A 14,473-nucleotide genomic window follows, 5' to 3' on the forward strand; every position below is an offset into this window, starting at 1 on the left:
AAACCCTGTCTCTACAAAAAATACAAAAACTAGCCAGGCATGGTGATGTGCATCTATGGTTCCAGCTAGTCAAGAGGCTGAGGCAGGAGGATTGCTTGAGCCTAGGAATTTGAGGCTGCAGTGAGCTATGATGGTGCCATTTCACACTCCAGCCTGTCTCCTTTTAGAGACAGCAAGACCCTGTCTGAAAGAAGAAAGAGAAAGAAAGAAAGAAAGAAAGAGAAAGAAAGAAAGAAAGAAAGAGAAAGAAAGAAGGAAAAGAAAAAGACTTTTCACTTAAGCAGAAAAGGGAATGTATTTTTTCCCATAATTGGGAGGTTCAGGCTAACAGTTTCAGGCATAACTGGATCTAAGGGTTCAAAGTATGTCGGGCCGGGCGCGGTGGCTCACGCTTGTAATCCCAGCACTTTGGGAGGCTGAGGCAGGCGGATCACGAGGTCAGGAGATCGAGACCACGGTGAAATCCCGTCTCTACTAAAAAATACAAAAAAATTAGCCGGGCGTGGTGGCGGGCGCCTGTAGTCCCAGCTACTCGGAGAGGCTGAGGCAGGACAATGGCGTGAACCCGGGAGGTGGAGCTTGCAGTGAGCCGAGATCGCGCAACTGCACTCCAGCCTGGGCGACAGAGCGAGACTCTGTCTCAAAAAAAAAAAAAACAAAAACAAAAAAAAAAAAACAAAGTATGTCATTAGGATTCTCCGTCTCCCAACATTGGCTTCTTGCAGGAGTCCAGGGAAGATGGCTTTGAGAAGTTCCAGGCTCACAATTCCCTTCTAGCTCATGACCTAGGAGAAAACAGGAGCTTCTCTCTCTCAAGGCATACTTAACTATGAAGAGGAAATGCAGAACGGTCCCTCTGGGGTTACAGGCTCACCCTGAACCAATCACTCCAAACCTCAGAAGAAGGGAGGTTAGAAAGAACCTGTAAAATCAGTAGCTGTTACAGCCCACTTGGGAAGTTAACCAACATTACCAGGCAGTGAAGACAGTGTTGGTGGGGGGTAAAATCAGGAAGCTGCAATTGAGGTTCAGGGAAGGAAAACCATTCTCAGCTGAGGTCGTTAGGAACGCCTTCACAGGAGAGGTAGGATTTGAGCTGGGCGTTGGGAGACCTAAAGTTTAAAAACGGAGGAAGAAGAAAATACTGTACTTTCATTCCTGATCATTTTCTAAGGCTCAAGGAAGCTAACAGCCCAGGGGGATGTAAAGGATCGTGTTGGTTTTCTTCCCTTTGCCACTGGTTCAGGATGAGAAGTGTTTTTCTTTGAGCATCAAGTCCTTCCAGAGACTGACAGAAGGGGGGAGAATTTGGATACGAGGACAAAAATCTCCAACACAGGCGCTCACATGTAAAGCAGGAGGAAAACGCCGTGCTTCTCCCCAACCTGAGGAACAGCTGGTAAGTGTAACTGGCAGTTTTCTTAATCAGTCCAGAAAGGCTTGTTATATAAATAAATGATTCAAATAGGAAGTGACTTACCTTAGGAAACATGCCTCGCTCTTTTTTGTTTTTCATGTTTCTAGAATGGTTTCTTTCAGGGTTGAGGTACAACAGCTTGTAATTTTAATATACATTTATTAATGCTAAAACTGTCTAGTGTTAGGATTTTAGGAATACATTTTTATGAGGATTCAAGTAGCATAATAATTTTCCAACCAGCCATGCTAGCAGAGCCAAGGGTTCAATTCTTTAGGACAGGGGTCGGTCCTTTTGTCTGTAAACATCCTGTGCCAACCAGGGTGCTGTTGGCTGGTTTCAGGGGTATGGTAACTGGCTTGACCTTAAAAGGTGCTGGAGGTGATGGTGGTGACTATGCTACTGCTGCTGCTGATAGCAACTATTGATCTCACAGGTGAGGCCAACTACAATATAAACCCCATCCTCTTTATTCTAAGGGAACCATTACACTCTCTGTGTATGATGGATGATTGTTTGATGACGGTGAGATCAGATCAGAGATTTATTGTTTCCTACTTGTTGGTGATGTAATGATGACTTTAGGCACAAAGTTCTTTTCATTGATAGGCAAGTTTGCCCCTTCATGCAGGGAGTGGGAGATGTCCTCATGTTTGGTTTAGGCTGAGTCTCTCCAGACCAGTTTGTCTTCAGAGCCCATTGGAAGCAGTACAGCAGCTCAGTATCTGTTGTCTGTTCCCGCAGTGGGTAGCGGGGATGGGGCTTATCATTTCTATGAGAGCTGTAATGAATCATATAGGGGGAATCCTGACTTGAGGCAAGTAGAGGCACACAATTAGTTAATTGCATCGGTTTTACTGGTGGATTGCTCCCTATCTCAGTTCCCACACATTGCCATGTAGCTTGCAGTGTCTCCTATGGTGGGAATACACTTCTCTGCTCCATTGGTATTGGACTTGGCACCATGACTTGCTCTGGCCAATGAGATGCAAGCGGAAGGGAGTCTGTGCGGGTAGGAGCTGAAGCTTTGGAGACTTCACCTTTGCTTTCTTTCTCATGTATTCCTTTCCCTCTACCATGGGAATGGCATGTCCCCGATGGGCGTGCTCTTTCAGCCTGGGCTGTCACATGCAGTGTGAGTGAGAAATACATACTTGTTATTGTGAGTCACTGAGATGTTAGGGGCACTTGTTACAACACATAACCTAGTGGAAGCTGACTGATACAAATGGTCACTTATTGTCCTGGTCATTCTGGTGAAAAATGGTCCAACTCTTTTATTTATTTATTTATTTTTATTTTTTTTTTTTGAGATGGAGTCTCGCTCTCTCACCCAGGCTGGAGTGCAGTGGTGCAATCTCGGCTCACTGCAAGCTCCGCCTCCCAGGTTCACGCCATTCTCCTGCCTCAGCCTCTCCGAGTAGCTGGGACTACAGGCGCCCGCCACCACGCCCGGCTAGTTTTTTTGTACTTTTAGTAGAGACGGGGTTTCACCGTGGTCTCGATCTCCTGACCTCGTGATCTGCCTGCCTCAGCCTCCCAAAGTGCTGGGATTACAAGCGTGAGCCACCGCGCCCAGCCACATGGTCCAACTCTTAAGCATGTGGCTATAGACTGAGCTTGTAACAACTCTACCCAAGAAAAACATCCTAAATCGAAGAAAACGAATGAACTACAGTCAGATTAAACCAACAATAACAAGAAGCCAATTTTGTATATAAAATTTGCAAGGGCTATAAAAATAATAGTATTAGAAAGAGTATACCAGAAACAAGCATTCTTAGGCATTGTTAATGGAGGTATAATTAGAACCACAGTGCTGGAGATAAATTCAGGAGCAATACCGATACCAATAATAGATGATATTTATAGAGTGCCTTTATGTGCCAGGCACTACTATTTTAAGTTTTATTGACCTTACTTGAATTAATAAAATTTGATTTACTTGTACTAACTCAATTCTTGTAATCATCTTGTAGGGAAGGTATTATTATTATTATTAAAAATATATATATTTCAAAACACTTAAAAATGCTTCTTTGCACTTTGACGCACGTCTGGGAGTTTATCCTAAGGAAATAATTAAAGATGAGGTAAAAAAGTTTTATCTAAGAATGTTCGTGGCAGAATCGTTCATAATTGTGAAACTCAGAAGCAATATAAATATCCAGAAAATGGGAATCTTTTTAAAACATTGAACACTTTAAAAGTGATATAAAAATACATGGTGGACATGAGAAGTCTTTTATTTACATTAAGTAAAAAAAGCAGCTTAGTGGCAGGACACAGTGGCTCACACCTATAATCCCAGCACTTTGGGAGGCCGAGGCAGGGGGATCACTTGAGGTCAGGAGTTCGAGACCAGCCTAGCCAACATGGTGAAACCCTGTCTTTACTAAAAATAAAAAAAAATTAGCCAGGTGTGGTGGCATGTGCCTGTAGTTCCAGCTACTAGGGAGGCTGAGGCAGGAGAATCACTTGAACCCAGGAGGCAGAGATTGTGGTGAGCCGAGACTGCCCCACTGCCCTCCAGCCTGGGCGACAAGAGTGAAACTTCGTCTCAAAAAAATATATAAAATAAAATTAAAAATAAAATAATAAAAGAAAGCAGTTTAGTGAAAAATGCAGTGTAGACCTGCATTGTGTAATACAATAGCCACCAGCCACATGAGCACTTAAAATGTGACTAGTCTGGGCCGGGCACAGTGGCTCACGCCTGTAATCCCAGCACTTTGGGAGGCTGAGGTGGGCGGATCACCTAAGATCGGAATTCGAGACCAGCCTGACCAACATGGAGAAACCCAGTCTCTACTAAAAATACAAAATTAGCCAGGCATGGTGGCACATGCCTGTAATCTCAGCTACTCAGGAGGCTGAGGCAGGAGAATCGCTTGAACCCGAGAGGAGGCGGTTGTGGTGAGCTGAGATTGTGCCACTGCACTCTAGCCTGAGCAATGAGAGCAAAACTCCGTCTCAAAAAAAAAAAAAAAGTGACTAGTCTGAATTGAGAAGTGCTGTAAGTGAAGACTTAATATGGAAATAAAAGAATATAACAATATTTCATTAATTTTTATGTTGATTCAAGGTTGAAATGATAATATTTGGGGCATATTACTAACATTAATTTCCCCTGCTTTTTTTGTACTTTTAAAAATTGTGGCCACTAGAAAAACTTAAAATTTCATATGTGGCTCATATTTATTTTAGGGCTTGTGACCACACAGTTTCTGTTACAACTGCTCACCTGCCTTGTAAGTCGAAGCAGCCATAGATGACATAGAAATGAATGGACATCTCTGTGTTCTAATAAAACTTTATTTATAAAAGCAGGTAGCCAACCAGGAGGACTATAGTTTGCTTAACCGTGGTCTAGACCAGAGTTTCCTAACCTTGGGCCTTTTGACATTTGGGGTTAGGTAATTTGTTGTTGTTGAGGGCTGACCTGTGCATTTTACGATGTTTAGCAGTATCTCTGGCCTCAACCACTAGATGCCAGTATCACCATCTGCCCCGGTTTTGACAACCTAAAATGTCTGCAGACATTGCTGAATGTCTTCTGTGGGGGAAAAATCACCCTGATTGAGAACCACTGGTCTAGCTCATATGATTTTATTTCCGAGAAAACAAAAATTGTGTGCCTGTGTGGTGTTCTGGACAGGTACACACCAAGGTGCAGGGGTTACATGTTTGTTTTTTTTCCCCGTCTTTTCATTTTTGTGCATTTTCTAAATTAAGCATAGGTTATTTATTTATTTAATATGTAAAAAGGAACAATGGTGGGGCTGGGTGTGGTAACTCAGGCCTGTAGTCCCAGCTACTTGGGAGGCTGAGATGGGAGGATCACTTGAGCCCAGGTGTTCCAGATGCTTCTGGGCAATATAGAGACCCCATTGCAAAAAAAGTAGGGGGATGGGGCAAATAAATAAATAAAACAATTGTGTAGACAAAGAAAGCCAAAAAGACAAAGACAAAATGAGACTGCGGAAAGAAATCCAGGTGTAGAAAAGAAAGTGAAATTTGGGGGAGAATGCTACTTCATCCCCAAAAGACAAGTTCTGTACTTGGCCAGGCCCTCAACTGCCACTCCAAGATGTAATATGAAGGGCAGCAGATGTGGTTGGGCCAGTAAACCGATCTCCTGAGTGGATGGGTTTGGAAAAATACATCTGTCACACTGGAGTAGGCAGGCCCTTGCCTGGTGTGGTGTAACCATCTACCAAAAGGAAGCAGGCTTGATTTTGACGTACACACCACACCTCCTCAGGTGTAAGGCACCGTGGGACCTCCGCTGCTTGAGTCCACCAGGGAAAGGAAGAAGTAAGGAGTTAGACAAGATTTCAGAATGAAAAATTAAAACGCTGGCTGCACTGAACTACTTCTCACAAAAGCCCAGGCAGTAACATTTTAGCAACTAAAAAATCAGTGCCAATTTACTGATATTTAAAATTCATGTTATTACAAATCAATTATTATTATAAGTAACTTTACTTTGTGCTTACCATGCACCGGGCGGTGTACCTCATTTAATCTTCCATAATCTTCCTTATAATGCTGAAGGTAGGTGCTGTGCTTAGGATAGCTTTCCATTGTGGAATCCAAAGCTCGGAGATGGTAAGTTATATGCCTAAGTCCCACAGCTAGCAAGAGATGGAACCAAGGCTGTAGGCCACTCTCTGAGTTGACAGGTCATGCCCTTGTGATCTGAAATACAAGGGTGTACATTTTCTCTTGGGATTCAAGTTCTTATTTTGAAAGAAAAATATATAGCTCCTAAGAATTATAGTTTTTTGGAATTAATCCTTTCCAGGAAAAAAAAGACTTTGCTCACCATCGTCATTGGTGAGAAGCTAATAAGCATGTCAAGTTCAGGTGTAGTTTGAGCAACTCAATGAAGATGTGGAGAGAGGTGAAGCAAAGGTCTAGGCAGGAAGCGACCCTGGAAGCTGGGGGGCCTGATACTGGGACCTGGGTGGTGGGTCCATCAGAAAAGGGCCCCAGCCAGTGTCTGGAGAGATTGAGGGCATGAGAGAGAGAGACTAGACTCCATAGAGAGGGCATTGGCAAAAGCTGGACAGGCCACCGTCATGGAAGAGGGGTGCTGGGAGGGAAACTGATTCAGAAGTGCAATTCTCTGGTGTGCAGGCACAGAAGTGCCAAGCAGCAGTCCTACAGCATGACCATGGACATTAACTCACTGACTACTCTGTGTGGGAGTCGGTCAGCCCTAGAGGGGGGCTGGGCTGGCAGATGAAGGGTAGAGGTGATGCCAGGTGTCTGGAGTAGGGAAAGCAGGTGTGGTAGAAGCTGTGGATTGCCCCCAATGCCTGTTCTTCCCTTCTGCCTTGGTACTAGAGCTCTCATATTTTATTAATAACTGGGCACATGACCACCAACCTCCCTTGCAGCTCAGTGTGACCATGCCCTTCTTCTCCTGCTATCCTTCCTCTGGTAGGGATGCAATGGCCGGAACTCCAGCAGCCATTTGAGACCATGAGGTGGGTTTGGCATGGTGGCTCATGCCTGTAATCCCAGCATTTTGGGACACCAAGGTGGGAGGATCACTTGAGGCCAGGAGTTGAGACCAGCCTGGGCAACCAAAGTGTAAATGCATCTACAGAAATTGTTGGTCCACACAGTGTAATAAGAATTTTGAAGGCCAGGTGTGGTCGTGGCTCATGCTTGTAAGCCCAGCAGTTTGGGAGGCTGAGATGGGAAGATCACTTGAGCCCAGGAGTTTGAGAACAACCTAGGTAACATAGTGAGAGCCCAACTCTACAAAAAATAAATAAACTAGGTATGGGGGTGTGTGCCTGTAGTTTTAGCTACGTTGGAGGCTGAGGTGGGAGGATTGCTTGAACCAGGAGGTTGAGGCTGCACTACAGTGAGCTATAACTGAGCCACTGCACTGCAGCCTGAGTGACAGAGTGACATCCTGTCTCAAAAAAAAAAAAAAAAAAAAAGACCATAAGGTGGGTACTCGTTACGATTGGTGGGGCAAGAACATGGAGACTGGCTTCCTAGCGTTTGCAAAACTGCCAGGTACCAGGACAGTCTCCCCTCTGCTTACTTCCAGACTTGGTTTCTATTAGACAATTACATGTGTATCTTGTTAAATTTATTATTATTTGAGGTTTTCTATCATTTCTAATTAAGCTGAAGTTAATTTTAACTATCTTGGCGAGGACTGACATATTCATTTTTTGTTTTTATTTATTTATTTTTATTTTTATATTTTTGAGATGGAGTTTCACTCTTTGTTGCTCAGGCTGGAGTGCAGTGGTGTGATCTCGGCTCACTGCAACCTCTGCCTCCCGGGTTCTAGCGATTCTCCTGTCTCAGTCTCCCAACTAGCTGGGATTACAGGCACCCACCACCACACCCGGCTAATTTTTGTAGTTTTAGTAGAGTCGGGATTTCACCATGTTGGCCAGACTGGTCTCAAACTCCTGACCTCAGGTGATCCACCTGCCTCAGCCTACCAAAGTGCTGGGATTACAGGTGTGAGCCACCATGCCTGGCCTGTTTTTATTTTTGATTCAAGGGGTACATGTGCAGATTTGTTACAAGGGTATATTGCGTGATGCTGAGGTTTGGGCTTCTATTTATCCCATCACCCAAATAGTGAACATGGTACCCAATAGGAAGTCTTCCCAGCCATTTCCCCCCTCCCTCCCACCCCTCTTTTGGAGTCTCAGTGTCTATTGTTCCCATCTTTATGTCTGTGTGTCCCCATGTTTAACTCTCACAAGTGAGACCATGCAGTATTTGGATTTCCGTTTCTGCATTAGTAGGATGGACATTTTCTAATGCTGGCCTTAGAAAGCTGGCTCCCCCTCCCAACTCCCTTCCTATAGCATAGATTCTATATAAACTCATTCTAGTTTGAATTAATAGGAATTTAAAGTTACTTTAAGTGAATGAGCGCAAACATGTTCACCAACCTGAATATTCCAGAACATGTTGTAATTGCTGCAGTTGTTTCAGTTCAGGTCCTCATCCACTCCCGTACCTTCCACCCTCCCATCCACCCACCAGGGTCTCAAGGTACGTGTACAATAGAAGGAAAAACTGAATTTACAAACAGAGAGCTCCTCTCCCCAAGAAAATTTAGAGTCACAACCATCATTACCACTTCTTCAGCTTTGTACCCCATTCTAATACCTGCGGTGGTGATCTGCATCTCATGCTCTGTCTTCCATTCCTACCTCTGACAAAGCTTAGTTCCTGCTCCCCTCCCTAGGTGCCCTGAATCCCAGCCTCTCCTGCCTCCCCTAGGACTGAAACCCAATCCTCATCTCATTTCCTGCCTGTAAAACAACCGCTTCCCACAATAATTCATTATCCCCATCGGCAATTGACCTTTTATTGTGTGTTTGTTGATATTACAATTCTGGGGTATGGGATAAAGGTGTGGTTGTAGGAATAGATCCTCAGGAAACAGACTTTGAGATAGATGTTTCTGGGGGAGAGTTTTGGGGGAAACCTGCACGAGAATGAAGGAAGAAGGATTGGACAGAGAAAGAAGTTGAACTTCTTGGCAATTGTGAGAGAGGGCTCAGCTCACCCCATGGGGACCTCTGAAGATGGCTGGTCCTTCAGAGATGTCTGGGATTGAGGCAGGGGACTGAGTGCCGTAGTCCTTTGAGTCCTTTGTGTCTCCAGGCAGCACGTTCCAGTTCCCACTACAGATGCATTGAAGGATTTGGGCTGGTTATGGTGAGACTTCTCAGGGTGGTTGGGTGGCTACCTCCAGGGTCTAATACTTAATCTCTGAGGCCCAGAACATGAATTTTCTTTATATATCCATAGCTGATCAGTCTTTCTATGACAAATCACACTAATTAAATTTAGGCAAGACAAATGAATACATGACAAATGGATTTTGTTTACAATGAGACTGTCTCTTTGCAGCGATCAAAATGCTTGTGTTCCCACATGTTCTCACTTATAAGTGGGAGCTGAATGATGAGAACACATGGACACATGGTGGGGAACAACACACACTGGGGCCTGTGTGGGGAGGGTGGGGAAAGGGAGAGCATCAGGAAGAATAGCTAATGGATGCTGGGCTTAATACCTAGCACCCATTAGCTAGGTATTGGGTTGATCTGTGCAGCAAACCACCATGGCACATGTTTACCTATGTAACAAACCTGCACATCCTGCACATGTAGCCCGGAACTTAAAAGTTGATGGAAAAAAAGTTTGTGTTCTTTATCTCTAATATTCATTTCCCAGTATCAACACAGGGGAAAGATGGTAGCTGTGTAGAGGTCTAAAAGTCATTAAGTCAGAGTTAAAGCAGGAAGTCAGCATGGTCCAATAAATCTCTCTGTAAGAAGAAAAATTGAAGGTATTCGATGCTTCAGATGGAAGGAGTAAGAAGCTAGAAAATATTCGTGATGTGGCAAGGACAAAATATGTTTCTTCTCTCTACAAAAAAAAAAAAGGTCTAGGAAAAACTCAAAAAGGTACAAGAAAATCATGGTCCAAATAAAGGCAAAATAAAATGAATGGTAATTTTGAGTAACTGCAGGGATATAGTAAAAGAAAATCAATTTGGCTGTGCTCTTGGGAACATAGAGTCACCCAAAAGGTGGTGACACTGAACGCAAGAGGAAGAAGTGTGATCCTAACGCAGTCTTTGGCTCTCCAGGGAATGATATTTACCCACCCACAATAATGTTAATGCAGTTCATTGGCTTCAAACTAGTAGAATTAACCCGTAGACCAAGCACAGAGGACTCATCATGGTTGCAGAACAGAATGTAATGTTACCAATCAGAACAATGGAAAAACAAAGACCAAGCTGGAAGAAGTTGAAAGGGGAAAGTGGGGGAGCTGGTATCTCCATCTCATACTGTGTGGAGTTAAGAAATATTGTTGAAAGTTTAGGCCGGGCGCGGTGGCTCATGCCTGTAATCCCAGCACTTTGGGAGGCCGAGGTGGGCGGATCACAAAGTCAGGAGATCGAGACCATCCTGGCTAACACAGTAAAACCCCGTCTCTGCTAAAAATACAAAAAAAAATTAGCCGAGCGTGGTGGCGGGCGCCTGTAGTCCCAGCTGGAGGCTGAGGCAGGAGAATGGCATGAACCCGGGAGGCAGAGCTTGCAGTGAGCCGAGATCGCGCCACCGCACTCCAACCTGGGTGACAAAGTGAGACTCCGTCTCAAAAAAAAAAAAAAAAAAGAAAGTTCATGGAATAAGGCCAAACGTGGTGGATTATGCCTGAAATCCCAGCACTTTGGGAGGCTGGGGCAGGAGGACCACTTGAGGCCAAGAGTCTGAGGCCAGCCTGGGTAACACAGCAAGATCCTATCTCTCCAAAAAGAAAAACTTAAAAATTAGCCAGGTGTGTTGACATGTGCCTGTAATCCCAGCTACTTGGGAGGCTGAGGCAGGAGGATTGCTTGTGCCCAGGAGTTCAAGGCTGCTGTGATCCATGTTCATGCCACTGCACTCCAGCCTGGGTGACAGAATAAGGTCCTGTCTCAAAATAAATAAATAAGGTAAGTTCATGGAGTGAGAACTGGAATTTTAAGTATATTACTTAAAATTACGTAAGTAACCAATGGAAGGATTAAAAATAATACTAAAACCACCAAACTTTGGAAGGGAGAAGCGGAAGTGGAGGCAGAGTTAGTAGATGTTTACCTTTCAAAATAGGTAGATGATGTATACTATTGGTAAATTACGAAGGAGAAGAGTAAGCATATGATTTAAGATTATGGAGGTAACCACCAGAAAAAACAAAAGCAGAAACAGTCAGGTGGTTGGCATTGGGAAGCAGCTGCAGGTGGAGGCGATGTGGGAGGTAGAAGGTTACTTCTGTAGCATTTTATTTTTCATCCTATGCATGTATTTCTTGGAAATTATGCAAAACGGGTATGATTTTAACAATCACCAGGAAGAGTTTAATTATTAATCAAAAGGAGATTTGGCAAGTATAGACTCAGAATGATTTGGGGGACAGGTCTCTTATGTTCTAGAAAAGCCCAGCGAAATCCTACTCTCCAGCAATGGAGAACACATTTTTGGTGCTCCCCTAATTTCAGGGCCTATCTCTACTGAAAAGAATTGGGCCCACACAGACACATTTAAATGTGCAGGACTCTTTCTTTCACGAACCTCTCCTTTGTGTCCCGACAAGACAGATCAATGTCAGAGGACCACTTCTGACTTCTCCCTAAGCAAGCTCATTCAGTCCTTTGTTGCTCAAAATAGGGAATAACTGGAGCCATGGTCCTAATGGTGGCAGCACATTAGACTTTCTTGTGGTGCTTTAAAAATATACCCTTGCCCAGGCCCCACCCCAGACCAATTAAATCTGCGGCCCCGGCTTTGGTACTTTTTTATGTTAAAAATTTCCCCAGGTGCTTCTATTGTGCGGTTGGAATTAGAAGCGCAGCTGGAATTGAGAGGCGCGGGTCCAGTCATTCTGTGTTGCTCATCAGAGGACTGAAGCAGGCCCACCTGGAGGTGGCTGACACTGCCTTCATCATCGCCGTTTTTGGAGAGTGGTCATACCCGACTTTTCCCCAGTTTCTCCCTGCCCATTCACTCCCCAAGCCCTGCTGTATGGCTTCCCCGCTGCCCACGTCTCTGGGAACTGCCTTTCCTCATTCTCTCCAGTGAGCTGCTAGTTGCTATGTCCAATGAGTTCTCCAGTCCCTAAGCTTCTTCTCTGTGCAGGGTTTGAGCCTGCTAATAATTCCTCCTATCCTCGTTCCCTCCTTGGTTTCTTTGACCCCCACTCTCCCTGACTCTCTTTCTTCCTCCCTGCACCGCCATCTTAACCGGCTTCACGCGAACCATCCACTGCTTGCGTGGGCCTCTCCTCTCCATCCCAGATCTGCCTATGTGGGCCTCTCCTCTCTCATTGCTCACATTCTCCTGGGGGTTTCAAGTGTCTTCTTGACTACTATTATCAGCTCACTGAGGATGGCCTCAGGCCTTCACCTCCATCCCAGATCGGCTATCTGATTGCCTGCTGGACATTTCCACCTCATGTCTTACAGGTACTTCAATCAACACCTTCCCCCAAATGAAGCTCATCATCTATTGCCCAAATCCCTTCTCCCATCTTCCTTGCTTTGTTGAATGGCCCCAGTTATCCAACCCCACTGAGTTATACAGCCTGAACTCCAGAAATTTCCTAGACACATCCCTTTTCTGCCTCCCACCAACATCCAGTTAATTCCGTCTTCGTCACCCCCTCTGCTCTATCTCTGCCAGGCCTTCAAATCTGTCCATCATCATCTCCTCCCTGGGTGGCTGCGAAGACCTCCCTACCCAGTCTCACTGCCTTAATCGCGTCCCCTTGCAATGCTCACTTAGGTCAGAGCAATCATTCCAAAGCAAAATATGACTGTGTCAATCTCCTGTCTAAGACCCTTCAATCGCTTCCTCATGGTCTGCCAAGTCCAAACTTAGAAAGATCCACCAGGCAATAATAACTTACTGCTCCCTCCCTCTCCAGTTTCAGCACCTGCTAGGACCAACAGATGCCCCGTGCGTCTATGCACACTGGGTGCACCCACCCCCATCTTCCCGATCTGCCAGCCTGCTTCCTCCTAGCTTTCCAGCTTTCCCCTGCAGTCTACTGGGCCTGGAATGCCCTCCTGGTTGTTTTCTATTCACATTTCAACCTTTTGTTCAGACCTTACCACGTTTAAGTCACCTCCTCCTCCTGTCTATTCTAGGGTCTGGCAAACAGTAGGTGCTCAAGCAATGTTTACAGCATAAGCAAATACACAATGCTGTAAATTTTAAAGGGGGGTGTAGTATTACTACATGAAGAAGATGCAAAAGATAATTATATATCTAACTCTCAAACACATTGACTTTAAAGGAAGTTTCTCAATATACTCGGAAGAGCCCTGGGGACACCCACAGAGCTGCCTGAAAGGCCGCTGATGGGGATCCCCATTTTTAAACAGGAATTTTGTATATTGGTCTTTGAGGAAGATCTAGCTTGAACAAAGTGTCTTGTGACTAAGGAATGTATGAAAAACAATTCTCTAAATTATTCAAACAAGGTGAAACATAATTTCCAGTTTAATTACCCCTGCAAAAGAAGTTCTCATACATCTGTTTTTTTTTTTTTGTCGTTGTTTTTTTTGGTTTGTTTGTTTTTAGCAGACTGCCACAGGAATGTATTTTTTCTTGACTTTCCTTAGTGTCTTAGTGACATAACTTGGCAGGGTTTTTTTTTTTTTTTTTGGCTTTTAAAAAAATTATTTTGAATCAATTGTATATGCATACGGGTCAACAAAGTTAAGAGAGATAGAAAAGGAATTCAATGAAAAATTACCCTCCTCACAAGCACCCTGTTTCCATCCTCCGGAGACAACGCTGTGGCTGGCTTTAGCACGTCATTCCAGAGATTTCTGTGCAGGGGCCACTGCTCTGCTGGGCAGGAAGCACATTCCCTTGGTGGGGACAATGGAAGGACAAGTCTTCTCCTAAATGTCCTGGACATGGTTTAATCATTACAAACTCAGAGTGGCCTCAAAAGACACCTGGCCCCACTATCCAATGACTGTCAGGAAGAAGGGCTTAACATCAACTCTTCCAATATCAAAACCATTTTTTGGCAGATGACTCTAGCATTTGCTTGGCTCATAGCCAAATACCCATTTAGATCAGCTTATTTACTTACCTAGGGGTACATTTTTCTCCTAATACATTATGGAGGATTTATCAGGAAATTACACTACTCAAAATGAGATGGTCCATGGGTGCTTTGCTGAATATATATTTTTAATGACTGGAGTAAGCATTTGATATTTCAGTAAGTGGCGTTGGGACAATTCACTCGCAAATGAGAGAGAAAAGAAAAAAATCGTAAAGAAAATAAAATTCCTACCTATTGCCACCACTGAAATACATTAAAGAGGTACTAAAGACTGGAATATGGGGAAAATACACTAAAACTGTCAGAAGAAATAATAAGAGAATACCTTTTTGAATTTTGGAGAGAAAACATGTTTTTCTTTTGAGACAGAGTCTCACTCTGTTGCCCAGGCTGGAGTGCAGTGGTGTGATCTTACCT

At 44.2% G+C, this 14,473-nt stretch overlaps 1 long non-coding RNA gene across 5 annotated transcripts in view; it reads left to right on the top strand.

Annotated features, from left to right (window-relative positions):
- Positions 1-852: 852 nt before the first annotated feature.
- LOC134737289 (uncharacterized) overlaps positions 853-14,473 on the top strand; it is a 142,751-nt gene continuing 129,130 nt past the window's right edge. For 2 of the 5 annotated variants that reach the window (XR_010122028.1, XR_010122029.1), the window contains exon 1: positions 880-1,399. This is a non-coding gene — a long non-coding RNA (uncharacterized lncRNA). Of the gene's footprint in view, positions 1,400-14,473 lie in introns of all 5 variants that reach the window. The other 3 variants (XR_010122032.1, XR_010122031.1, XR_010122030.1) reach the window with 3 other exon arrangements.

Source organism: Symphalangus syndactylus, chromosome 8 (assembly GCF_028878055.3).
Source record: "Symphalangus syndactylus isolate Jambi chromosome 8, NHGRI_mSymSyn1-v2.1_pri, whole genome shotgun sequence".
NCBI lineage: Eukaryota > Metazoa > Chordata > Mammalia > Primates > Hylobatidae > Symphalangus > Symphalangus syndactylus.